Genomic DNA, 6,624 nt, shown 5'->3' on the forward strand with positions numbered 1-6,624 from the left:
AGCATGTAGAACAAGTGGGAGGAAACTTTCTCAACTCAGGGGCCACATTCCCTCAGGGGTGACCTGGCAGCCACATGCCAGTTGTGGGCAGGGCAAGAGGCAAAAGTGGGCAGAGTAATGGATGTGTCTCTTGCCCTTTGTACAATAGGCCATTCAAAAGCCACAGGTTGACATGTACATACCTCTCTATCCTCCATCAAGGCAAGCAAAAGACATTAACGAAATTCAAGGACACAGTTCAGGCAAAACCAGCTGAGGGTATGGAGGAGGCCTACAGAAAGGTGGGGTGTGGAATGGAGCATGCTTGGGGAGAGTCGTGAAGGCCTAGAGTGTTGCATTCGGCCCTGGGCCTGAGGTCCCCCACTCCAATATAGAAGGACAAGATTTACTAAAGAAGGATCAGCATAGCTTCTGCAAAGCTAAGTCCTGTCTAACCTTTTGGAGTTCTTTGAGAAGTACTATGGATGGGGTGGTCTAGTAGAGAGGGAGTGAGGGAAACCACCAGTGATAATTCTGCTAATCAAACTGCCACTTGGAATGAGTTTTTGAAGCTTTTAGTAGATTAGAGACTACAGTTTGGAACAATGCATACCTTTTTATACCTGCTGCTATTTCCTTGTCCCTATAGTCATGCGGACGCAGGTGGCGCTGTGGGTTAAACCACAGAGCCTAGGGCTTGCTGATCAGAAGGTCGGTGGTTCGAATCCCCACGATGGGATGAGCTCCCGTTGCTCGGTCCCTGCTCCTGCCAACCTAGCAGTTCGAAAGCACGTCAAAGTGCAAGTAGATAAATAGGGACCGTTCCGGCAGGAAGGTAAACGGCATTTCCGTGCTCTGCTCTGGTTCACCAGAAGCGGCTTTGTCATGCCGGCCACATGACCCGGAAGCTGTACGCCGGCTCCCTTGGCCAGTAACGCGAGATGAGCGCCACAACCCCAGAGTCAGACACGACTGGGCCTAATGGTCAGGAGTCCATTTACCTTTTATATTCATGCAGCATTACTGACTGCATACCACTTTTTTTGCAATCAATCATTTTATTTGTGTGTCGCTTTTCCAGAGTGAAAGCAGTAATAAAGTAGTAATAAGTAGTAGCAATAAACAATAAGCAAAACATCAAAAGGTACACAAGCAGAGCCAGAGCCGATTTCCTCCCCAAACAGGGCTTGTCCCCGCCCCATTTGAATTAGACCTGCACACATTTGAATGTGTACAGGGAGCAGCTTTGGCCTTTCTGATTCATACCCACAGCAATTCGCTTGTGTTTTCCCCCTAACTCCTAATTTGTTAATTCTACTGTGCCAATTAAGTAGAATTTGTTTCTTTGTTCAAATCCCACCCAGGAAGTGTGGAACAGGGGACAGGCAATTGTAAAATTGTTTGTGCAATCTTCTGGTATTGCGCAGGAGCACGCTGGAAATAACACTGCCGGAAAAGAAATGAAAGCATCGAGGAAGTAGTGGGTGTGGAAAGGGGAATAGCAGAAAATGACAGTTGATGCACCCTCATCTAAACATCAAAACAATTTGTCTGCAAACCTAAGTAGAGAAGTCTGAAGCCTAGTTTCTTGGATTGTCCACGTGTTAGATTAACACAAATATACAGATGGAGAGCATTGAGACTGGTGTTGTTTGAGGGTAATATCATGTGGACTATGCAAATTAAATGGGAACACAAATAGCTGCAAACACATGGTAAACTCCAGTGTTTGAATAAATGCAGAAGGAGCTACAGCAAAGCTTGCAGGTTTGTTTGAATGCATGCATAAAGTTTTACGGTGCAATACACACATTGACCACATGGTGGTATCAATAGACAACATTCCTAAATCCCTGGTTAACGTTTATCAATGTGTGCTGCATGATACATGGTGCCAAGTTTTATTATAGAACCTCACCCACGAAGTTGTCACTTTGGGTGAGAAAATACACCTCAACTACTGTTGGGTGAACAGGGCGGCTCATGAAACTGCCAGTCTAGCCTAGAGCTGCAATGGAGAATCACCAGATTTTGCACTACTGTGTCCACTGATGATGATTTTTTTTTTAAGTTGGGCTCCAGACATAATTTAGGGTGGAGAAAAGGAACTGATGGCCCTACATATGTTGTTGGAATCCATTTTGGATAATCCCCCAGCCAGCGTGGTCAATGGTCAGGGATGATTGTTGTTGGATTCTAATTCCCTCTAGAAAACCGCAAGTTCTCAAGCTCTGCTTTGGTGTACGGGCGGGGGGGGGGGGGAATTGCCAGGCAGAGACTGGGCTGGAAATCAGCAGTGCAGTCTAGGACAGAGTTAGGTCAAATGCTATGAGCAGAAGCCAAAGATCTGAAGTGGGCAATGCTGTCTAAGGCCAACAATAGTTTAAATTCCAGTGGGCTGCCTTCTGGCTATGGCTTTATAAGGCCTAATCGAACCAGATTGATTATAGGCTACAAACATTGTAGTAAATAAAATATGTCCCTTCCAAAATAATGAGAGCGTAAAAATACCATCCACAGAGAAGTGCCATTGCCTGTGCCTCTCACCCTGCTTTTGCTCGTTACTTGCAGACTGACCTGACTGTAGATGAGAACATGTGAGGGATTCTCCATGTGCTTTTCAATCCTGGTGATGAACACAGCAGTGCTTTTGTTGACTGGAAGGGAAACTAACTTCCTTGTGAAGGTCTTTCAATAGATCAGTAACAGGCTGAGATTTGGACAATGTTACACTTAGTTACCAAGGCAGATGCTCAAAACGCCCAAGAAATTCTGAAAAGGCAGCAATGCTTGAGTGCCAGAATCACTTTTAGGTGGATGCCATTTCTCACAGTATTAATATACCTTCCTCTGTAATGAAATGTTTGTTTTTCTTTGTAGACAAGTTGCTGCTATGTAGTGATAAAGTGATGGTGAAAGCTTTCCCTCAACAGGGATGGAAAGATTTGTCGGTTTCAGTTATCCTGGTTTCTCATTCCTCCAGTCTTAAATTATCTCTCCACAATTCTGCAGCCTTTAGTGACTCACCCCCCCCCCCAAGAAATCCTAATAGAAATTCTTCAGCTTTTTTGGTGCAAATTTATCCTAATAAGTCTAATTGTGTATGCAGTTTCTCCTGAAATAATGCATTTTAGTATGCTATTTTCACTTGTATATTCATTTCCACTTCATATCTGCATTTTTATTGGTTGCAGAACTGCATTGCAATATTCAGATGAGACTAAATTTTGAAAAATGGCTGTGTTTCAGTTGTTATATTGTTTCAGAGAAAAATTTGATAGACTTGGCTTAAAAAACCTGTATTTAATTTCTCCCTCCTCTCTATCACTGACCTAGTTATTTATGAAATGTTAATTTAAAAAATGTTAAATATGATTTTACTGTACTTTGGCCACCTCATGAGAAGAGAAGAATCCCTAGAAAAGACCCTGATGTTGGGAAAGATGGAGGGCACAAGGAGAAGGGGACGACAGAGGATGAGATGGTTGGACAGTGTTCTTGAAGCTACTAACATGAGTTTGGCCAAACTGCGAGAGGCAGTGAAGGATAGGCGTGCCTGGCGTGCTCTGGTCCATGGGGTCACGAAGAGTCGGACACGACTGAACGACTGAACAACAACAACAACAACATCTTTGGTATTTTATCCCAATAGCATTCTGCTGCATTATTGCTATTATATTGTCTTTAATTACATTAATATTTAATTGTGTTGATATTTTAATATTTTGTTATTGTTATTTGTGTTGGATTATTTTAGAGGAAAATGTAAAATATGTGTGAAATGTAGAATGTAAAAATGTAAAAGAAATAATGGATGCAGCAGTAAAATATTCCTAAAATCTGGAGGCACATTGAACACTTGTTTTCAATATTCTGGTGGGATTCCACAGTTGCTCTGTCATCTGTCCAGCTATTTGTTCCTGGGTCCTCTGTTACAAGAGCCAACAATGTTTTAAGGAAGGGATGAAGAAACTGGTGGCCTGGATGCTCAAAATCTCCAATTCCCTACCTCTTTTGCATCTCAATTGCTTACTCAGCTGAGGTACACAACCACAGTAACAGTGGGTATTCTCACGGTGAGAATACTGGTACCTTTCACTTAAGCATCTGGGAGTACGTTTGCACCAATGCTGTGAAAATGCAATAGTTTACTCTAGTTGCAATTTCAGCACTAGAGTCCTTTACTTTTCAACACTGGCTAACTGCCAGCTCACTTTCAAACATAATGGTTTAATTCCACAGCTATTTGAAAGCAAGCTGGCAGAAGTGAAATACGCTATGGCTAGAACAAAATGTTCATTTATGTAAAGGATTTCTAGCCTGCCATTCAGGGTGCAGTGCCCTTACAAGATGATGATGGAGAACCATTCTCACCCTGAGGGCTGCCTTCTGTCCTGAGGGACACATGCCAGTGGTGGGTGAGACCAGAAGCAAAGGTTTCTATGCACACTCTCTCACATCCCTCTCTATCCTCCATAGAGGCAAGCAGGAAGCACTATCAGATGAAGGGCAGGGTTCTAGCCAGGCAAAAACAGTTAAGGACATTGCAAAGCAGGGCGCTTGAGGGATGTGACTAGGGAGATTCCTGAGGGCCAGAAAGAGATGTCTGGAGGGCTGCATTTGGCCCAGAAACTTGGAAGTTTCCCATTATTGATTTACACCAATAAAATACCCCATCAACTTCACAAGAAATTTAAAAGCAGCTGTGCTTTTGTTTTATTTGATAGTGCCGTTGTTTTATTTGATTCTTGTTTGTTTGTTCTGTTTGTATTGTATGATGGGCGCAAATGCCGAATAAACATCTATCTATCTAAAAGCAGCTGCAGAAAGTGCAGCACATTAAAATGAGCAGAACACAGACTAGAATGTCTTTTAAGATATTCAAAACAAAATAAAAAATAAAACAAAATTCCTTCCAGTAGCACCTTGGTATGAGCTCATACCAAGAACAAACTTAGTTGGTCTCTAAGGTGCTACTGGAAGGAATTTGTATTATTATTATTATTATTATTATTATTATTATTATTATTATTATTTTACTATGGCAGACCAACACGGCTACCTACCTGTAACTGTTTTAAGATATTGTTGAAGTCTGGCAATGGTGCAAGTCATTATTATGTATAGGAGCCATCTTCAAATATCTAAAGCGCTGTCACATGGAAGATGTGAAATAAATACTAAATAAAATGAGCTATCTGGTCACCAGTCCTGTTGCTGGGCCTAGTTTTCTCTCTGCTAGCTTTTCACTTAGGACAGTGATACCTGACAGTGTTTTAATGACATCTGGGCAACATGGAGACCAAAGAAATAGATAGTGACCTAGACCAAGGCTTCAGTCTCCGCTGAAAACTTGCATAAAGTTTTAACTGCAATATGCACATTTACCACATGGTGGTATCAATATAACCTTAAATCCCCAAAATAAAATGCACTTCAATGAATTGAGGAGGCAACTGGAAATTCTGATGTAGAAATTTCGCCGGATAGTGTTTTCTGTCTGTCTGCTAATGGGGCTATGTCTGTTTACTAAAGGGACTTTTGACTCAGCTGGGTCAAAAGTGGGAGTGTGTTTTTTCCAAGTCGTAGTAATTTCAAAATAAATTACTCATCCGTTGCTAATCTGTTATAGCAAAAACAGCAGAAGCATCTTGGGGTATTGTAAAGTATGGATGGGGAACCTCTGACCTTCCGGTAGTTGTTAGACTATAACTGCAGTCAGTCCAAGCCAACATGGCCAGTGGCAAAATGTCCTCTGGTGAGTGTTTTCTTATGTCAATGGTCCCTGCTGTGGTGACAGCACTATGAACACTGCTGGCTGGCTGGCTCTAGCCATCCTAATTTCCCGTGATGCCAGGTCACTGACATTGTAGGAAATTAAGAAGTGGCTATCCAGCTGCCTAGTTATTCTTTTCTTTTTAAAGAAAGGCTCAAGGTGGGCATCACCAGTGGGCCACAGCAGCTGTTCTGATCCTGGCCCTGACTGCAACAAACCTGCAATGCAGGCAAGCAAAGTATTATCCGCAATCTTGCAAAGTGTTACCCACGTACTAGAGATGGGGTTCAGAGGCATCTGCACTGGAGGGCGCCAGTTTACGCTTCTTAAACACTATGCTACACTAAAAACTCTGTATGTTGTATCATTGGCAGCTGTTTCAAAGACCATCCAGTTCTAACAATGCAATCCTGTACATGCTAGAGTTCAATGATGCATATTTCCTGGTAAGTGGGTAAACGTCTTGCTACATACTTTTGGCTTACTCTCTCCAACAGCTGTATCTGCTCTCCTTGCACCACTTTCCTTGTGATACTTTGGAAACAAGATATGGAGTACAAAATCCCCTACTCATTTCTCCCTATCTAATTCCCGTAAAGATCTGTAGTATACATCCTATGCAGAAAGAGAGAGAGACCGTACACAGTACCATTGCCTATTTTGTTAGATGAGAGATACTGGTACTGCTAGGGATCTTGGTGTCTCCCTTCCATTAACAGAGCCCCTATTGACAATTTCAAAAGAATCAGGGATGGGAAACATATGACCCTCTATATGTTGCTGGACTACAACCAGGAGTGGCTGGTGTAGTGGGGTGGCACGTTGCTGTGGTCCTGATAGAGGTATCACTGCCATTTACCAGATTAAGG

The sequence above is a fragment of the Lacerta agilis genome, chromosome 8, assembly GCF_009819535.1.
Source record: "Lacerta agilis isolate rLacAgi1 chromosome 8, rLacAgi1.pri, whole genome shotgun sequence".
NCBI lineage: Eukaryota > Metazoa > Chordata > Lepidosauria > Squamata > Lacertidae > Lacerta > Lacerta agilis.